Here is a 21,163-nt window from a genome sequence, read left to right as displayed (position 1 = left end):
TGCATCTCCTCCAGACCCTGGAACTGATGTGTCCTGAAAAGGCTAAGAGGGTAGATCTTGTTCTGTCATGTTTCTATTCCCAAATACTACTAATAATAAATTATGAAGGTGGAATGAAACTTCAGAGTGGATGGGTGTGTTTATGGTATAGATTATGGAGATGCTTTTTGGATGTATACTTATCTCCAGACTCATTCGATTGTATACATTAAATGTGTACATCTTTTTGTATGTCAGTCATTGCTCATACCTCAATATTGGGGTTTAAAAAAATAATTAAGAAAAGACCCTTCCATGGTCACAAATGAGTGTCACCTCCCTCCAAGTGTTTTTAGATTTTAGAACTGAGTGGGAAGAATGTTTCTCCTAGGGGAAATGGGTAATGCCATTTACAGCTTCTGTATTATGGTTTTTCCTTGGTTTCTCTATGTATACATAGTATCTGCATTAGTGGTGTATAAAGTTAACCTTTAGTCCATAGAATTTTGAATTTTATAGAATCATAGCAGTTTTACAGAAGTCATCAACTTCATTCGGAGGACTTCAGCTGAAGGAGTGGCCCTGTGACATCAGCGAGTTGTCATTTGACCAAAAATTGCTTTGGCGGTATTGTGCCTTTGGGAATGGCTTGGACTTTGGGTTGTTTTCATTTTGTATAATATGTGCTTTTGTGCTTACTCAAGAAATCTTTAAAAATATTGTACCCATGGGGGCATGTCAAAGTGCCTGTATGCTCTATTTGTATTCCACAGGATGGAAGGCAGTGTCTCAGGCTCATTGGTCTCTCTAGCAGGCCTCTTTTCTCAGAGACCTTCCCACAGCCTTCTATTTTCTGTGTCACTGAGTTTCCTGGCCATAGCTACTTGGTTTGGTATACATTTCATCTTATCCTAGTTGAACAAGTAATACTTTTGTTATGGTTTGGGACTAGACCCACAAGAATGAGTGAGAGCCTGCAAAGGTTCACTGGTAACATTTCATTGTAGAAAATATAAAAACACATACTCTTGGGACTTCCCCAGCAGTCCAGTAGTTAAGACTCCGTGCTTCCAATACAGGGGCGAGGGGGTTCAATCCCTGGTGGGGGAATGAGATCCCACATGCTGCAAGTCATGGCGAAAAAAAAAAAAAAAGACAAAGAAGGAGATACTGCTGAGTTTCCCTGAACTAACCAAATTTCTGTGTCTTTAAAATGTATTCCTTACTTAAGTTTCTTATATTTTGTTAAATACATGTGTTCTTCCAATAAAATTCATTTGCTCCAGAAGATCTCACTTGTATGTTTTTATTATTCACAATGAACACCAGCATGATCAAGGAAGCTGCGGCTCTGTCACGTGCATTGTCACCTGAACCGGGGTGGGGCTCTAAGCTCTGGAGTCTGATGCATTAAGAACAGGAGCCGGTGGCAAGGGGATGGGGTCTCCAGGCCATGTTAAAAGCTCCCCTCTTTGTAAACCTCGCCCCTTTGTCTAGAGAAGTATTCCCCTTAATGCTAGTCACTCAGTCGTGTCTGACTCTGTGAGACCCCATGGCCTGTAGCCCGCCAGCATCCTCTGTCCATGGGATTCTCCAGGCAAGAATACTGGAGTGGCTTGCCATGCCCTTCTCCAGGGGATCTTCCCACCCCAGGGATCGATCCCTGGCCTCCTGCATTACAGGCAGATTCTTTACCATCCGAGCCACCTGGGGAGCCCAGTCCCCTAAAGGTAGCAGGTAATCTAATACCCCCTATGAGAAGTGATCCTTTTAGCCACTTCATGAAGGCCATGAATGCATATTTGGGGATCGTGGAGAAATCTTCTGATACTCCCAAGGGCAAGGAGAGGTAGGGTGACCTGCATGGTTTTATAGAAGATTCGTTCAGAAGTCAGTAGGACCAAACTAGAAGCAGCAAGCACACAGTCAATTCCTGCTGAGCCTGCATTACAATCTCGGTCCCTTGTGCCTGAGACATCTTTTATTACACCACACCACTAGGTCTTCTAAAGACTTTGTAATAGCAGAATTACATTATCAAAGTGGGTAGAATTTTTGGCATTGTTTATTCTTTAAACATATCAATACACCTTCCAGTTCTAACTGGAATTCAACATGCAATTAACAAAAATTGTATGTCTTACATGTATGGCTTACCATGGTTTAAACATTTCAGCAGGGACTTCCCTGGTGGTCCAGTGGCTGAGACTCCATACTTCCAATACAGGGGGCCCAAGTTCAATCCCTGGTTGCGAAACTAGATTCCACATGCCACAACTAAGACCCAGCAAAGCCAAATTATTTAATATTTTAAAAAATAGAAAAAAATTCATTTTCCCAGCAAATAGCCTTACTGTGGTCAATAACTCCCTTCCCACCCCCACAGGAAAGGAGAATAAGACTGGCAGTCTCTTCTGCCTGTAGATCTTCAGGGTGGCTGGGTGCCTTGCTCTTCCTGACATTTCATAAAGATCTTGGGCTGAAGGTGGCAGCAATTCTGTTCTTACCATTCAGTCTAGAGGGCACCAAGCTTCAATGTCTCATTTCCTGCCCGAGAGGTTCATCAGGATGCAGAGCTCAGATCACTTCTCTTTTTCTCTAATTGCACCTGGAACTTTATATCCCTTTGATTATCCTCTCCTGCTACAGAATGGGTCTCACATAAGACTGGAAGCCATCTCCCATTGGCCATATTTCAGGTCAGTGGGTATGATTTTACCTGAGGCATTTGCATTTAGAATACCAAACACCATGAAACCCCACTATCAAACACCATGAAATCCCACTACCATTCTGATCTTCATTGGCACGCCAGCCTCACCAGAAGCGCTTTCCATGGAGGTGGGCCGAGGGCAGGGGTGGGCAGGGCCAGGAACCCTACTGTCGTCTGCGCAGGCCCCACCCTCAAGAGCAGATGGTTGCTAGTGCGCAGACGCATAATGGAGGTGGAGCTAGGGCTGTAGGGGCGGAAGAAGAGGGTTAGGGGATGGGCGGGGCTAATGGCGATAAGGAGGCGGGGTCAGAAACGAGGGGCGGGGCCTTGGTTTCCGCAGGCAGCCGGTGGGGGAAGGGCAGGGGCCAGAGGCCAAGGCAGGACCCCAGGACTCTGCGTCTTGCAGCATGAGGGCGAGGCCAGCTGCACTCTGAGCAGAGGAGTCAGCCCTGTGCCCACCCTGCCTGTCCAGCCCGCCACTCACTTGTCCTTCTGAGTTCCTTGGCTTGCATGAGGTTCTGTGAACACATTTTCCTGCTTCTTCATGCATCTCTCAGACAGATTATTGGCACCTACACCGCAGATGTTGCCTGCAACATGAATGGGAAAGCCCCAAATACTAGCCAGCATAATCCCGAGCAGCGTGTTCAAAGAGGGCACCGTGAGCAGGAAATGTAAGGAAGGTTGCATGCTAAGAAAGCTCTTGATTTTCTATACCAAAAGACTAAAAGAAAATAATCATCTGGTCATCTGCATCAGCTTTGAAAAGATAAAAATGAAGGGTTATCTGATGTTACCAGAGGCATTTGCCTTTAGTCTATTACCAATACCAGAATATCAAATTACCACTCAGATCATTAAGTTACTTTCTCTGACATCATCATCACATACATGCGCATAACTCACTGTTTACTTAGGGCAATGACACTCCAATTTCTTTCACAAATCATGTGTTTTTATGAGACAGTGCTACAGGTCAACCTCTCTGGATACCCACAACAGCTCAACCCGAAAAGGAGGTGACTCTTGTTTCAAATGAAAATATGTAATTAACTAATCATTTTGGAGTTGGGATTTTAGTTGAACTCTTACTTAATATATTGCATATATATTGGAACATTGAAGGGAATCTTAGACTTATGGAATTTATCAGTTTACTTTTTGAAAAATCAATAGATTTAGTATTCATGAAGGTTTTACTCACTGACTGCTTTTTTCCCCGTCGCAAATCTGTTCTTCCTATGTCTTCTGCCTCTTGATCAAAGAAAGTGCTTTTCTTCATATTGCTTAGGCCAAGCACCTTGGCATCCTCCTTGACTCCTCTGTTTCTTTCATGTCCCACACGAACTCCATCAGCAAACCCTCAGCTCTGCCTTCAACCTATGAGCAAAGGGCTGCACATCCAGGGACAGGAGGAATTGCTGTGGCCTTTTTTCCGTCAATTCACCACCGTCTGTATGTGGAAATATGAGCCAATACCTACAAGCAGAGTCCCATAAATAGAATATGGACTCATAAAAAGACATGAGCTACGATATAGAAATAAAGTCAGTATGTAAGGTATGTGCTTACTCAAGGTGTATGAATCCCTTCTAATCCACTAGGGTGAACACAGAATCAACAATGGGTGTAAAGGAAACATCTGTGGATTTGCAAGGGGTTAGAATTTCAGCTCAGTGTGCTCTCTCCATATCCTAAGAGGAGTAGAAAATCAAAAGAATCTCCTTTCTACCTCCAGGAGAGTAGAGGAGACAAGAAGCATACAGCCCACATACTTGCTGTGCAAAGTTGTGCAAAGTTCAGTTGCAGGATTAGAGTTTTAGATCATTGTTTGGGATCAAGAAAACTTTGTGATTGATGGAGGAAATTTTCACAATTGGGGTGTGGGGAAGTCATTCTGGCTTCTATGTGATTTAGCTTGAACTTTAGGCTAACTAGAACAGCCTGTCTTATGACCTGTTTATCATGCAGTGTACATCTGCTTTAGCCATTCAGAAAAGAATTCATTATCCAGAAGTATAGAATGTCCACTTTGAAGGTAGGGATAAATGCTACCCTCTCCTATGAGGCTTATGCTAGTGTTCCTTTAAAGATAAGTTTTCCTTCCCAGATATCAAGGTCCTGCTGATTCACTCTGTACATGCTTATCTATCCCTTTTGAAATCTTGAAAGAATGTACCCCTGCATGTTTCTGCCTGATGGTTCTTTGTTCTGAAAAAATACAAAACTGTGATGAAAACCATGCTTCTCCAGCACAGGTTCTGAGAATTCCTGATAAGTTTTTCCCTCGGCTACACTCCTCAGTTTGGCTCAGAGAACACTCGTTTCTATTTCTATTCCTGTTACAGATCTGATATTGGTTATTTGTGTTGAAATGATGGCAAAAAAAAAGCATGGCTTGGCACCATCTGAGTTAGAAGTGGTAGCGTGATAGGGACTAGCCTTCTGAGCAGGTTCCAAATATTGGATCTTGGTTTGGTTCCAGTTTGAATGGAAAGGACAACCTCCCCTCCCCCACCCAAAGGATTGATCATCATGGTGTTACTTCGTTCTTTGGCAATATCTTTCATTGGAGGCACTATGAACACTCTGAAAACACACCTCTGTGAGGTTATCTACAAGATCTTCTACAACGAACACCCCCAAAAGATGTCCTTTTCATTATAGGAGACTGGAATGCAAAAGTAGGAAGTCAAGAAACACCTGGAGTAATAGGCAAATTTGACCTTGGAGTACAGACTGAAGCAGGGCGAAAGCTAATAGACTTCTGCCAAGAGAACACACTATTCATAGCAAACACCCTCTGCCAACAACACAAGAGGAGACTCTACTCATGGACCTCACCAGATGGTCAACACCAAAATCAGATGGATTATATTCTTTGCAGCCAGAGATGGAGAAGCTCTATACAGTCAGCAAAAACAAGACCGGGAGCTGACTGTGGCTCACATCATGAACTCCTTGTTGCCAAATTCAGACTGCAACTGAAGAAAGTAGGGAAAACCACTAGACCATTCAGGTGTGACCTAAATCAAATCCCTTATGACTATAGAGAGGAAGTGAATAGTAGATTTAAGAGACTAGATCTAATAGACAGAGTGCCTGAGGAACTATGGATGGAGGTTCTTGACATTGTACAGGAGACAGGAATTAAGACCATCCCCAAGAAAAAGAAATGCAAAAAAGCAAAATGGCTGTCTGAGGAGGCCTTACAAAGAGCTGTGAAAAGAAGAGAATCAAAAAGCAAAGAGAAAAGGGAAGCTATACCCATTTAAATGCAGAGTGCCAAACAAGAGCAAGGAGAGATGAGAAAGCCTTCCTCAGCCATCAATGCAAAGAAATAGAGGAACACAATAGAATGGGAAAGACTAGAGATCTCTTCAAGAAAATGAGAGGAACCAAGGGACCATTTCATGCAAATATGGGCTCATAAAGGACAGAAATGGTATGGACCTAACAGAAGCAGAAGATATTTTCTGACCAGAGTGCAGTAAGATTAGTTCTCAATTACAGGAGAAAAACTCTTAAAAATTCCAACATATGGAGGCTAAGTAACACACTTCTGAATAACCAACAAATCATAGAAGAAATCAAAAAAGAAACCAAACTATGGATAGAAATGAATGAAAATAAAAACCCAACAACCCCAAACCTACGGGACACTGTAAAAGCAGTGCTACGAGGAAGGTTCATAGCAATACAGGCTTATGTCAAGAAATAAGAAAAAAAATGAAATAAATAATCTAACTCTACACCTAAAGCAACTAGAGAAGGAAGAAATGAAGAACCCCAGGGCTAGCAGAAGGAAAGAAATCTTAAAAATTAGGGCAGAAATAAATGCAAAGGAAACAAAAGAGACCATAGCAAAAATCAACAAAGTTAAAAGCTGGTTTTTTGAAAGCATAAATAAAATTGACAAACCATTAGCCAGATGAATCAAGAAACAAAGGGAGAGGAATCAAATCCACAAAATTATAAGTGAAAATGGAGAGATCTCAACAGACAACACAGAAATTCAAAGACTCATAAGAGACTACTACCAGCAGCTATATGCAAAAAGAATGGACAACTTGGAATAAATGGACAAATTCTTAGAAAAGGATAACTTTCCAAAACTGAACCAGGAAAAAATAGAAGATCTTAACACACCCTTCACAAGCACGGAAATCAAAACTGTAATCAGAAAAGATCCAGCAAACAAAAGCCCAGGACCAGATGGCTTCACAGCTGAATTCTACCAAAAATTTAGAGAAGACCTAACACCTATCATACTCAAACTCTTCCAGAAAATTGCAGAAGAAGGTAAACTTCCAAACTCACTCTATGAGGCCACCATCACGCTAATTCCAAAACCCGACAAAGATGCCACAAAAAAAGAAAACTACAGGCCAATATCACTGATGAACATAGATGTAAAAATCCTTATTAGCCTATTGAATTCTGAAATCTCCATGATGAGAAAGGCATTGCTACACACCTGCAAGGCTCTTGACACCTTACAGATCTCAGGGAAATATCTGTGCTATAATTCAATCTGAATGCCAGATTTTCATACCTGGTAAATCCTTTAATGTAACACATTTGAACCACATGAAAAATCAGATTTCTGCTTTAAGTGACCCATTCCGTAGTCTTGATGATCTTAAAAAAAAAAAAAAACTGGTGTAGGAGGCTAATGGTTTAAATATTTACTTTAATTCCACTATACCATTTGTATTTTGTTTCACAAGATTCTTATTGTATTACCAAGTGTGTGACTGAGCCTTCAATGAAAATGATGACTTGAAGCAGTTGATCAAATGTATAGCTCGATATATGGTGAATGATTGTAATAGTGTAACTCTAGGTATGAAAAGTGGAGAAGGCAATGGCACTGCACTCCAGTACTCTTGCCTGGAAAATGCCATGGATGGAGGAGCCTGGTAGGCTGCGGTCCATGGGGACGCTAAGAGTTAGACAGGACTGAGCAACTTCACTTTCACTTTTCACTTTCATGCATTTGAAAAGGAAATGGCAACCCACTCCAGTGTTCTTGCCTGGAGAATCCCAGGGATGGGGGAGCCTGGTGGGCTGATATCTATGGGGTCGCTCAGAGTCAGACATGACCGAAACGACTTAGCAGCAGCAACAGCAGCAGGTATGAAAAGATGCAATGAGAGGGAATACTTTCCTGGACCATAACTAGAAGACAGGTGTCCAAAGATCTTTGACTATTAAGACCTAGTCCAGTAATAGCACATTGAGTGTCTTATCAACAAAAACCTTCTCCAGAACTGGGAACGAGCCTTCCCAGCAATGCGGGACAATGTGGTCATGAAATGCCTCCCAAAGTATGGTCGGATTTATGACCACAAGGGGGCCGTGTCAACTACAAATTGGCACTTTCCAAGAGCATTTTGCCAACGACTGAACAACAAAGGCATTTGCCATCTGCCTCTATGGAGACTGAACCCCATGCTGCTATAGCTGTTGACCATCAACAACCCCTGAGGGAGTGCAGGGTGGAGTGAGGCACTCTGTGCTTCAGGGAATCTGATGGGAAAAGTCTTTAAATAGTTGAATGCTTTTTGGAGCAGATTTTATGATCTCAATCCTTGCATCTCCTCATATCTAGAGAAGCATTAAATCCATTCATGGTGATATCAGATCCTCATGACTAACAAAAATCCTTTTGTAAAATGAGTGCTTCCCGGTATAGAACTCCCCCTTCACCAAGGCCCCAGATGTCAAACATCAAAACTATATAATGGGACTTCCCTGATGGTCCAGTCGTTAAGACTCGACGCTCCCAATGCAAGGGGCTCAGATTCAATAACCGGTCAGGGAATTAGTTCCTACATGCCTCAAATAAACATCCCAAATGCTGCAAAAAGATGGAAAATGCCACGAGCTACAACTAAGGCCTGGCACACTCAAATAAATAAATATGTATTAAAAAAGACTATATAAATAAAAAAATACATGAATACATTTCCTCCATTTAATTACTGTTTTATAGTTCTCAGTATGAGGTTCAAACACAGTTAAAAAAGATTTTAAGTGCTGCCTTTGCCACCCTCAGCTCACCCCACGTGCGCTCTGACAGTCCAGGCCGATTTCACCCTTCCCTGTGGATGCCCATCTCACTTCACCCAAGCTCAGACACTCTGGTCAGAGCTGCTCCCACACAGACTGTCTTCATGTCTTTTAGACTCTCACATTTTTTGCCAAGATCCAACCACCCACCATTTGCTACAGAAAGCAATCTTCACTATGCTTGCTTACTATCTTTTTCCAAACATATTCCAGAGTTAGTGACAGGTGTATCTGTAGAGCACGTAAAGGCCCATGTTTCCTTTGAATCTAGGAAAATGAGGCAGGAACCAGAATGTTTTGCCAATCCCAGTACAGATTTTTCAGGTACAGATAGGTTTCCCTTTCGTCTAGTTCTACAGCATATTACACTATGCTCATTCATATGATATTTAAGCAGTTTTTGAGATCTCATTGACATAGAAGAATTGCATATTTTAAGCTGTGCAATGTGATGTTTTGAAATACATTATAATGATTACCACATTGCTTGGTTTCTTATCAGCTCAACATGGACTGGCTGGGTCCTGCCTAGACATCCTTCTTACCCAGTTTAGGCTCCAACACCCACACCAGATCATCCTCACCACTACCCTGCTCACCCCTCACTCTCAACTGTGTTGACTCTCTTTTATGGAGCTCAGGCTCCAAACCCCTGAGCTGGGTTACTGCACTTGTTGCCTAGGGCGACTTTAACCAAGTACCATAAACTGGGTGATTTCAATAACAGAAATTTGCTATCTCACAGTTCTGGAGACTCAAAGCCCCAAATCAAGGTATTGGCAATGCTGGTTCCTTCGACAAGTTGGGAGGGAGAATGTGTTCCATGGCTCTCTCCTTGGCCATCTTCTCCCTCTGTATGTATCTCTGTATGTCCAAATTTACCGTTTTCATTAAGACACCAGTCATACTGGATTAGGGCCCACTCTTCATCATCTCATCCTAAATTGATTACCTCTGTGAAGACTTTATCTCCAACTATGTTCACATTCTGAGGTACCAGGAATTAGAATTTTATCGGTTCCGTCCAGTCCAGCTGCTATAACAGGATTCCATAGACTGGGTAGCTTATAAACAGCAGAAGTTGATTTCTCCATTTTGGAAGCTGGGAAGTCCAGGATCAAGGCAGGGGCAGATTCAATGTCTTATGAGGACCCCCTTTCTAGTTCATAGATGGCCATCTTTCCCACATGGCAGTAGGGGGAAGGGAGCTCTCTGGGGTCTCTTTTAGAATTAAGGGCACTCATCTCATTGATGAAGGCTCCGTCCTCATGACCTAATCACCTCCCAAAGACCCTACTTCCACAGACCACGACATTGTGGGGTTAGGATTGCACATATGAACTTTGGGGAGACACAATCCCTAAGCCTACAGCAGACTTTGACATCTGAATTTTTGTGGGACACAAATAAGCCTACAAGTTACTTGCCATCCCATGTAGCTGTCCTCCTTACTGTCATCAGATCCTGAAACATCGTGCCAGACCTCCCTGTATGAATATCCTCAGCATCCTCTGAGGTTCTCAAAAGCTGGGCCAACTGCTACTAAGCACCCCCTGCCCCTGGAATTGCTCTCCTGGACTCACCTGGACCCTTAACAGCCCATATCAGGCCCCTGACACTATCCCCCACGTGGATGCTCTTCTCACCCTGGCCTCAGCTGACACCACATAATATAGGATCACAAAAGCTCCTCCAACACAAACACCTACATTGCTTGGCCCCCGCTAATAGCTTTTGGACTGAATTGGTCAGCGAGAGGAGAGAAAGAAGAAACCTGGTCATTTGGGGTAGCCCTCTATTCCTTGTTTGTGTTTCCAGTTCTTCTAGTTTCTTTAAATATACCAAAGAAGGACATCCCTGGTGCTCCAGGGGCCAACACTCCGAGCTCACAACGCAGGGGCTCAGGTTCCATTCCTGGCGAGGGAACTAGATCCCACATGCCATAACAAAGACCCAGATGCCACAAAAAAGGTCAAAGATCCTCTGTGTTATAACTAAGACCCAGTGCAGGCAAAGAAATAAATCAGTGTTTTCTAAAAACTAAGTCAAAAAATACATACCGAAGAGATCAATTTTACTTTCTAGGTCTACAAAATGAGTGGAAGAATACATTTCTTATTCAAACGAAAGCAGACATTTCCAGTATCTGAGGGCTTTGGGGATTTCGTTTTGCCACTTGTTTCTGCTATCTCTCAGTCAAGAGTGCTTTTTCCTTCTTAATTGTCATGTCGTGTTTATTGATGATTTACATGTAGGAGAAGCCTGGAAATCCTGCAATCAGGGTGGCTTCCTGGAGGTGCCAAACCAGATGCCCTCCCTACTTCGGTGACAAAAGCCTTCCATCAGGTGAGCTGCAGTGACCACAGAAGTTCTCCAACAGGCAGATATGAGCAGCAGTGAGCCTAAAAACAAAAATAGACACACATCCATGGGCCCGGAGGTTGGAGAGAAACGGGTCAGTCAGAATCACATTCAGCCAAACAAAATAAAAACTCCTCATGGTTCCAGTCATGGCAAAACAGCAAATAATAGAAGCAGTTTGTGGAACGGTATATCAATGCTATGGGGTGTTCCAGGCCCTTCACATGAAACTGTGTAGTAGGAGTTGGGTTGAAAGGGATCCCTGAAATCATGACTCACAGAAAGTTTGAAAACCATTGTTTTTGGAATTTTTCCTCTCCCTCTGGGGATCCTAGTAAAAGCTGAACCCCTAAGAAAGGCAGGGAGGGTGCCCTGACATCATGACAAGGAAGGTCGTGGGCCACAAGAGGCTGTCGGGCTAGATTCAGGGGTCACAGGCCCAGCCCAGATCTCTTAACCTTGCCCGTATTCTGCTCCCTTTGGTCCCCCTGCAGGCCACACTACCACCCCTCACTCACCCCGAGTGCTCTTCGTGCCCACCCTCTTTTTGATCCCCCACGGACAGTCACCAAATCCATTCTGCCCTGGACTCCCACTTTCATGGGTCCCCACCCCTCCAACCCCAAGGCCGCCACCCCAACTCCAATGGCCTGCCCTCTTTAGCCTTCTGATGGCAAAGGCCCTGCTTCCAGTGCCCCGCTGATCCCAGAACCTAGTTCTCTCTCCCTGCTCCTGCTGTGTCTGTCTCATGGCAGCTGAGAGCATCTAGTCCCCACATGGTCAGTATGAGGACAATATGAAACTCTGTTGTGAGTTTCACAGCACTGCTCCTCTAGGACACAACCACTTGTCCTAGCAAAAGATTTGGGAATTTTGAAAGTTCTGCCTTGGGAATAAAGCCTGCAGTGGTATCTGCTCTTCTGTCTGAGTGGCTACAATATTCCTTCCTCAGACTAAGGACCATTACTGAAGAAACCACCAGGGGGCAACGATGCTCTATTTAATTCTAATTGCCTCATTATAAAAGTGGGGGACATTTGGAAAATATAGAGAGACCAATAGTAGAAAATAAAAACCATCTGACACCTTGTATGTCAGATAACCATTCAGAGCTTAACGGCATTTTGCTTACATTATTTTTCCCATCTACTTAAACATAAATAAAATGTCAATGTAACATTTATCCACACACTCTCTGGCTTCTACGTTGAAATAACATCTTGTAAAGATCTTTCCAAGGTGTTATTTATTCTTCTATGGCATTACTTTCTAATATTTAATTATTGCAAAACACATGGACAGTATACTTCACAGAGGTTCAGTTTCTATGCATACAGTAGAGAGGAAAAAGAAAGTTCCCTCTGCCCTTCTAGATTCTTGACTGAGACTCCCCCCTCCTCTCCATAATAAAAGACAAATACACAGGAGAACAACAAGTTTAAAACCATAGATACCTCCTGTATACACTGCAGAGACCTAGGAAACCTGAGGAACTCACCCAAGTGGCCCAAACTACCACATTAAGTACCATCTCCAGCTAAAGACAAAAGCAGGTGTTGGGGGTGGGGGGCGGTTAGGGGAGGGAACCAAGAAAGAAATAGTAAATGAGGGTGAAGTTGCAATGCAAACTTAAGTCTTTCTCCACTGATAAAGAGTTTCAGGAGATAAAGTCATCCATCCCCCAACCCCCCCCCTTTCTGAGAGCAGGAGACACCCTTACAAATGGAGGTTTCCCTTAGAAGTGTAAAGGTATCTTATCAAAGAGTAACTTCTACTTGGTTTTCAGAGCTTCTCCTCTGTCTGTAACATCTCAGAAATAACCAGCCCCTAATGATCAATATGCCAAACAGGCATATTCTGGTGTGGCAAGCTCTGCTCTCCCTTCAATACCACTGATAAGCCCTTTAGTTTAGGGGATCAATGACCAGAAGAGGTATTGCTGGCTCAAGGGCAAGCCAACCAATCCTTTTAGGTTTGGACACCTATTGCCAAGTTGCTTTCCAGAAAGACTGCTCTCTCTGGAAGTGTGAGAGAATGCTGCTGTGATCTTGTCATTGGCAACACTGGTCCTATCTTTTGAAGTCTTTACCAGTTTGACGGGCAACGTATTTCTTCACAGGTGTTTTAAACTGTGCCTTGTCAATCAAGTGTAAAAGACACATTTACTGAGCACTGATTCACTGTCATACCTGGTACACACGAGAACCCAGAAGGGGGTAAGACAGATACCATGCCACTCTCCCCAGTCTCCGGTTCTAAGGAGATGAGCTGTGCTCAGCTGCTCAGTCGTGGCTGACTCTTCACTACCCCGTGCATGGTAGCCAGCCAGACTTCTCTGTCCCTGGGATTTCCTAGGCAACAGTACTGGAGTGGGTTGCCATTTCCTACTCCAGGGGGTCTTCCCATCCCAGGTATCGAACCCACATCTCTTGTGTCTCCTGCATCGCAGGCAGGTTCTTTACCAATCGAGCTATGAGGGAAGCCCAAAAGGTCGTGAACCCAAAACTAGATTTAATACATGATCGAACTTTTGTTTCAATTTCTCCCAGAAACGTGATCTTAATCAACATGTCTGGATTTACCAATAAGGTAATCTGTCTACCATAAGCTCTGTCTATCCCCCTGAGGAAGAAAAGGCCATCTGCATGAAAAAAACAAACCAAAAACCCCCCTCCCTTTCCTTGCTCCCCTAATCACCCCATATCCTACATTTTGAAAAGGACAAATTCAAAGCCCCGCGATTCTGTCTGGGCTGGCAACTGAAATGCTCACCTGGCCTTGCACTAAGAGGTGGCCTGCCTGTTCGCTATTTCACCAGGAAAGCAGATACTAATGCAGCAGACCCTGTTAAGGGACGTTCTCTCCCTCCACTGCAAGGTTAGCGCGCCGCGCCGTGGGGGCGCGTGCGCCGTGGGGGCGCGTGCGCCGTGGGGGCGCGTGCGCCGTGGGGGCGCGTGCGCCGTGGGGGCGCGTGCGCCGTGGGGGCGCGTGCGCCGTGGGGGCGCGTGCGCCGTGGGGGCGCGTGCGCCGTGGGGGCGCGTGCGCCGTGGGGGCGCGTGCGCCGTGGGGGCGCGTGCGCCGTGGGGGCGCGTGCGCCGTGGGGGCGCGTGCGCCGTGGGGGCGCGTGCGCCGTGGGGGTACACCAGGATAAACCGCTGCTTGTGATAAGGACCTTGCAGAAGCAATCAGCCCGTGTCCCTGAGCAGAAGCCCTGGAGCCTTCCACCATCCTTAGGCAGAGTCACAGAGTCGAGGCTTCAAGAGTGAAAATCTCTAATGATAGTGCGCAGTCTTCTTTTAGAAAACGTGAAATGAGGAAGCCTTCGTCCTCCAAAATTCTTCCCTTACTACCTTTCTTCTCACTGCTCTTTTCCTGAATTCCTGAGTAGCCAGGACACAAGGTGAGTTCCGGAGGGTTAACTTAACCTTCTAATGTCTTCAGCAATTCATCATATTTAGGATCAGTTCTGTCATCTTAGACTGGCATTTGGTCTGTAAAAGTATTGGTGGACAACATGTATTTTCACACCTATAATTTTTTTTTCTTTACTTGCTGCAAAACAACTTCAAGGCGACATCAAAAGAAATACTTGTGTTGGGTGAGAAGCAAAACAAGGCGAATAGTTCATCCCCAAAACGCAGCAAGTGCAGTCATTTTTCCTCACTCTTTTTACTTTTGGACTTGCCATCTGAATAACACAGTAGCATCTAGAAGATTTGGATAAATGTTGCCGTTGGTGGTAGTGTCAAAGATAAACAAAGCCAGACACTAAAGTGGTCAGGACAGATTTTAATCAGTAACATAATATTGCAACACAGAGAATATTCCAGCGTGACCTTTGATTTGTACAGAAGTGACTGGGTGGTTTTAAAGGGAAAATGAAGGAACAAGGAAGGGTGTAAGTGAAGGTTCAATAGAGTCAGGAAAGTGAAAAATTACAAAAAGTGGAAAGTTGTTTGAAGGGAGTCAGTGTGAAACCCATCTGGGTTTATTAACTGGTGCCTGTCAATATGTAGGTCCTCCCCTTCCACAGAACCTGGGAGAAAGGGACCCTATGTTCTGCTGTTGCCTGGAAGAAACAGTAAATTATTTTGGCACCCTCGAGTTTTCTAACACAGGCATGTTGAAGGGGACTAAGGTCATCCTTGGGAGGAGACCCTGAGCTGTTACAAACTATTTTAGTATTTGTTCACATCTTTATTGACCAAGTTCGAGGCTTAAGTGAGAAGAGGGCTCAGAGGAGACTAGCTAGAGTTTGGTCGAGGAGAGCACCTTTATCAGCAGACCACAAGGCTTCAGTGGTATGTGACGCCAATCACAAGCCCACACGATAGAGCAGAGGGGATCTCATAGGCCAAGATGCATGGAACTGCCTCATGTGGGATGGGAGAGCAGGGCCTGAGCCACCCGCAGGGTGGACTCTCTCTTTCCTCTCAGTTCTGTCTACTCATGCACACAAAACAAAGTTCTGTTCTGGTGAGAGTGAACCGGCAAGACAACTTTGACAGGGAGCAAGAATTTAGAAAACAGTGGACAGCCTGCAAAATGTGTATTGGAGAGAGCCCAGATGCTCCTTCCTCTGTGCCCTGCTGTCCTGAGGACAGCTTGTGGATGGTTTACATTAATATATGCCCATATAGCACTCAGGGACTTTGCTCTACCCTCCTGGAAAACTCCCAGTTGCTGTCCCCACTGCCAGCCTTGGAGAGGATAGGATCAAGGGCTATCGGTCTTTTGTGTCACATGCAGATAACATGTCAGTATTTTCCAGGTTAGCTTTTGGGGTGGGGATGGAGTTGTGGGTGGGGTAGACATAGCTTCCTGCACTCGTGCTCAGGAGCTCTGCTTGCAGAGTGGCTCAGGTGTCTATATATTTCAGAGTTCTCCAGGAGACTGAAGCTTCCAGGCTTCCAGATATGGAGGTTTCAAGGTTCCAAGAGCCTCCTTGACTAGGCTCAGAACTCCTGCAGTATCCACACCACCACCAGCACCACATTCTTTAGGTCAAGGCCAAGTCACAGACCAGCTCAGATTCAAGAGGGTAGAGAAATAGACTCCACTTCTTGATGGAAAGACTGGCATAGTCCCAGTGCCAAGGGCTGCACATCTACCAATGGAAGGAATTGTTGGAACCTTCTTTGCAATCAACTGGCCAATCTACCCAGAATCAAAATTTCACCATGCCAGGTGCTAAGGAATTGTTATGGAGTACTTGGCATGCATGGATTCACAGCTCCTCCTTTAGCCATTTTAAAAGGACATCCAAATGATCCTCTCTGAAAAGGGTGGCTTGCCGTGGTTAATAACTGATTATCATGGTTAAATGGTACGTTTAAGAAGCAGGCCATGAGCTGGATTTGGACAGTACCATCAGTCATACATAAATATGTTAATAATCATTGTTGTTTTACACAACAGAATCCACTCAACTAGTTTAAATCAGCAAATAGTTATTAGAGATATATTAGGTTATAATCTGTGGGAAAGATAGTGGAATGGTCTCTAGGTTTGGCTTCATGGACCAACTCTTGTGGAGAGGCGAGGGAGAACTTAGAAATCACTAGCATCGGATTGGCAGAACCTAAGTTATATGTCTAAAACTTAGCAGCAAGGGAAGCTAGTAAAAGCAGGGACTTTAGCGAGGGAGGTGGGCATACAGTCCTATGGGTTTTAATAGTCTTTTTATACAGTAGCTGTATCACTCCCCAAAGAACTCCCTTCTACAATCACTTTATATTGATCCCCTCCCCCCAGCAATATACACTGGTGCCCACTGATCTCTCCATAACTCTACTTCTGTCTTTTCAAGTAAGTCATATAAGTGGAATCATATAGTATGCAACTGTAGTGACTAGCTTCTTTCACTCAGCACAGCTTTGTAGTTCATGCAACTTGTTCAGTATATCAATAATTCATTCTTGTTTATTGCTGTATCTCAGTGTATGAAAGTACCAATGTTTGCTTATCCTTTCACTGGTTGAATGATATTTGAGTTGTTTTTGGTTTCTGGCAATGATGAATTGAGCTGCTATATGTGTCTACAAGTTTTGGTGGGAACACACATTTTCAGTTCACTTGGGTAAATACCTAGAGGTGGGATTGATGGGTCATGTGGTGCATGCATGCTAAGCTGCTTCAGTCATGTCCAACTATTTGCAACCCTATGGACAGTAGACTGCCAGGCTCCTCTGTCCATGGGATTCTTCAGGCAAGTATACTGGAGTGGGTTGCCATTTCCTTCTCCAGGGAATCTTCCAACCCAGGGATTGAACCTGGGTCTCTTATATCTCCTGCATTGGCATGTGGGTTCTTTACCACTAGCGCCAGCTGGGAAGCCGTGTGGTAAGTGTATGGTTAACTCTATAAGAAACCACCAAACTGTTTTCCTGAGTGGCTGTATCATTTTGCATTCCCCCTGCCATATGTGAGATTTCTGGTTGTTCTCACCAGCATTTGGTAGTGTCCGTATTTTTAATTTCATCCAATATGAGAGGTGCTGCTGTGGACTTTTCTCTGTGTATGTCTCCCCAAAATGTACATACTGAAACCCTAATCCCCACTGTCTGGTATTAACAGGTGGGGCTTTGGAGGGTAAATAAGTCATGAGAGGGGAGCCCTTTTGATGGGATTAGTGCCCTTATAAGAAGAGATAGGAGAGAGCTGGCTTTCCCTCGCTGCTCTCTGCTGTGTGAGGCTACAATGAGAAAATGACCATCTTTTTCATAGAGGTATCTCATAGAGGGCTGACTTTGCATGGGAATTGTTGCAACTCTAAAGGAAAGATGTTGAACATCTTTTCATGTGCTTATTCTCCATTGTATATTCCTCTTTGTGAAGTATCTGTTTGAGTCTTTTGCTCACATGTAAATTGCATTGTTCTCCTGCTGTATTGAGAGCTCTTTATAATATTTTGAGTGAGTGCTTTGCCAGAGATGTGATTTGCAATATTTTCTCTTTGTCTGTATCTGTTGTGAGAGACAATTCACCGTGGGCCGTGTATGTCCCTGCATGTTCTTTGCTGGGTGAGGCCCTAACCATGCTTTCCCCTGGCCATCTCTCACCCTGAAGGATGTGCTGATTCACTCCAATAAGGAACACTCTTGCTCCTGCTTATTGTGAAAGAAACAAGGGACTTCCCTGGTGTTTCAGTGGTTAAGAATCAGACTTCCACTGCAGGGGAAATGGTTTCAATCCCTGGTCAGGGAACTAAGATCCCACATGCCATGGAGCCACTGAGCCTGTGCCCCGTAACTCCGGAGCCTGTGCACCACAACTAGAGAGTCCATGTGCCACAACAAAACATTCCACATGGTGTAATGAAGATCCCGCATGCCACAACTAAGAACTGACTCAGCCAAATGAATGAATAAAACATTTAAAAAAGAAAGCAGTGAATTTGCCAAACTCAGCATTTCCTCTTGGAACACAGTCCACTGTGTGTGCAGGCACCCATGATGGACCCTTGGCATCTCCCCATGGGACTTGGGTGCAGGAGGCTGGCACAAGCATCACAGGAACACTCTGCTTCTACTTTTGCAGTGAGCAATAAAGTGCTTTGTCTGATTCTATAGCCTTGTGTCTTCCTTCAGCATCCATGAAACATGTATATACAGCAGGTTAACTTGTTCATTTGTAAGTAGGATAAAATCTCAGATCCTGCACAGTGCTTGACAGCTTTGGAGACAAGGGTGGGAGGCTGACAGAGACAGGGATTTCTGGAAGATGAAAGATAAGGGCCCACACAAGCCCAGTTATAGAATATGAGAACACTTCTGGGGATCCAGTAGAGAATGCTCTTGCCCAAATGGTGAGTAAGTGAGAATGAATTAAAGATCCCTCACTGTCCTACCTGTTAATGAACTGTTGACTAAAACAAGATGTACAACTTGAGAGTTGTGAGTTAAGTTTTATTTGGGGCAACATGAGGACTGAAGCCCAGGAGGCAGCATCTCAGACAGCTCTGAGAGGCTGCTCCAAAGCGGCAGTGGGGGTAAGTCAATAAATAAGATTTTGGTGAACGGGGAGTTCAATACCATGAAGCACTCATTTTACAAACGGATTTTTGTTAGTCATGAGGATCTGATATCACTATGAATGGATTTAGGGCTTCTCTAGATATGAGGAGATGCAAGGATTGAGATCATAAAATCTGTTCCTAAAAATATCCAACTATTTAAAGACTTTTCCCACCAGATTCCCTGGAGCACAGAGTGCCTCACTCCACCCTGCACTCCCTCAGGGGTTGTTGAAGGTCAACAGCTATAGCAGCATGGGGTTCAACCTCCTTAGAGGCAGATGGCAAATGCCTTTGTTGTTCAGTCGTTGGCAATGCTCTTGGAAAGTGCCAATTTGTAGTTAACACGGCCCACTTGTGGTCATAAATCCGACCATACTTTGGGGCGCATTTCATGACTACGCTGTCCCGCATTGCTGGGAAGGCTCATTCCCAGTTCTGGAGAAGGTTTTTTTTTTTGATAAGACACTCAGTGTGCTATTACTGGACTAGGTCTTAATAGTCAAAGATCTCTGGACACCTGTCTTCTAGTTATGGTCCAGGAAAGTATTCCCTCTCATTGCATCTTTTCATACCTGCTGCTGCTGCTGCTGCTAAGTCACTTCAGTCATGTCCAATTCTGTGCGACCCCATAGATGGCAGCCCACCAGGCTCCCCCATCCCTGGGACTCTCCAGACAAGAACACTGGAGTGGGTTGCCATTTCCTTTTCCAATGCATGAAAGTGAAAAGGGAAAGTGAAGTTGCTCAGTCCTGTCTAACTCTTAGCATCCCCATGGACCGCAGCCTACCAGGCTCCTCCATCCATGGCATTTTCCAGGCAAGAGTACTGGAGTGCAGTGCCATTGCCTTCTCCACTTTTCATACCTAGAGTTACACTATTACAAATCATTCATCATATATCGAGCTATACATTTGATCAACTGCTTCAAGTCTAGTCATCATTTTCATTGGAGGCTCAGTCACACACTTGGTAATACAATAAGAATCTTGTGAAACAAAATACAAATGGTATAGTGGAATTAAAAGTAAATATATTAGCCATGAGCCTCCTACACCAGTTTTTTTTTTTTTTTTAAAGATCGCTAAGACTAGGGAATGGGTCACTTAAAGCAGAAATCTGATTTTTCATGTGGTTCAAATGTGTTACATTAAAGGATTTACCAGGTATGAAAATCTGGCATTCAGATTGAATTATAGCACAGATATCTCCCTGAGATCTTGTAAGGTGTCAAGGGCCTTGCAGTTGTGTAGCAATGCCTTTCTCATCATAGAGATTTTAGAATTCAATAGGCTAATAAGGATTTTTGCATCTATGTTCATCAGTGATATTGGCCTGTAGTTTTCTTTTTTTGTGGCATCTTTGTCTGGTTTTGGGATTAGGGTGATGGTGGCCTCATAAAATGAGTTTGGAAATTTACCTTCTGCAATTTTCTGGAAGAGTTGAAGTAAGATAGGTGTTAGCTCTTCTCTAAATTTTTTGTAGAATTCAGCTGTGAAGCCATCTGGTCCTGGGCTTTTGTTTGCTGGAAGATTTCTGATTACAGTTTCGATTTCCATGCTTGTGATGGGTCTGTTAAGATCTTCTATTTCTTCCTGGTTCAGTTTTGGAGAGTTATCCTTTTCTAGGAATTTGTCCATTTCTTCCACGTTGTCCATTTTTTGGCATAGAGCTGCTGGTAGTAATCTTTTATGATCCTTTGTATTTCAGTGTTGTCTGTTGTTGTGATCTCTCCGTTTTCATTTCTAATTTTGTTGATTTGGTTCTTCTCCCTTTGTTTCTTAATGAGTCTTGCTAATGGTTTGTCAATTTTGTTCATCTTTTCAAAAAACCAGCTTTTAGTTTTGTTGATTTTTGCTATGGTCTCTTTTGTTTCTTTTGCATTTATTTCTGCCCTAATTTTTAAGATTTCTTTCCTTCTACTAACCCTGGGGTTCTTCATTTCTTCCTTCTCTAGTTGCTTTAGGTGTAGAGCTAAAGCATTAAAAATAATTCATTTGAATCAGTTCTAATGAGATGGA

The sequence above is a fragment of the Dama dama genome, chromosome X (assembly GCF_033118175.1).
Source record: "Dama dama isolate Ldn47 chromosome X, ASM3311817v1, whole genome shotgun sequence".
In the NCBI taxonomy this organism is placed as follows: domain Eukaryota; kingdom Metazoa; phylum Chordata; class Mammalia; order Artiodactyla; family Cervidae; genus Dama; species Dama dama.
The sequence above is the reverse complement of the archived record's forward strand: the minus strand, read 5'-3'. Positions refer to the sequence as shown.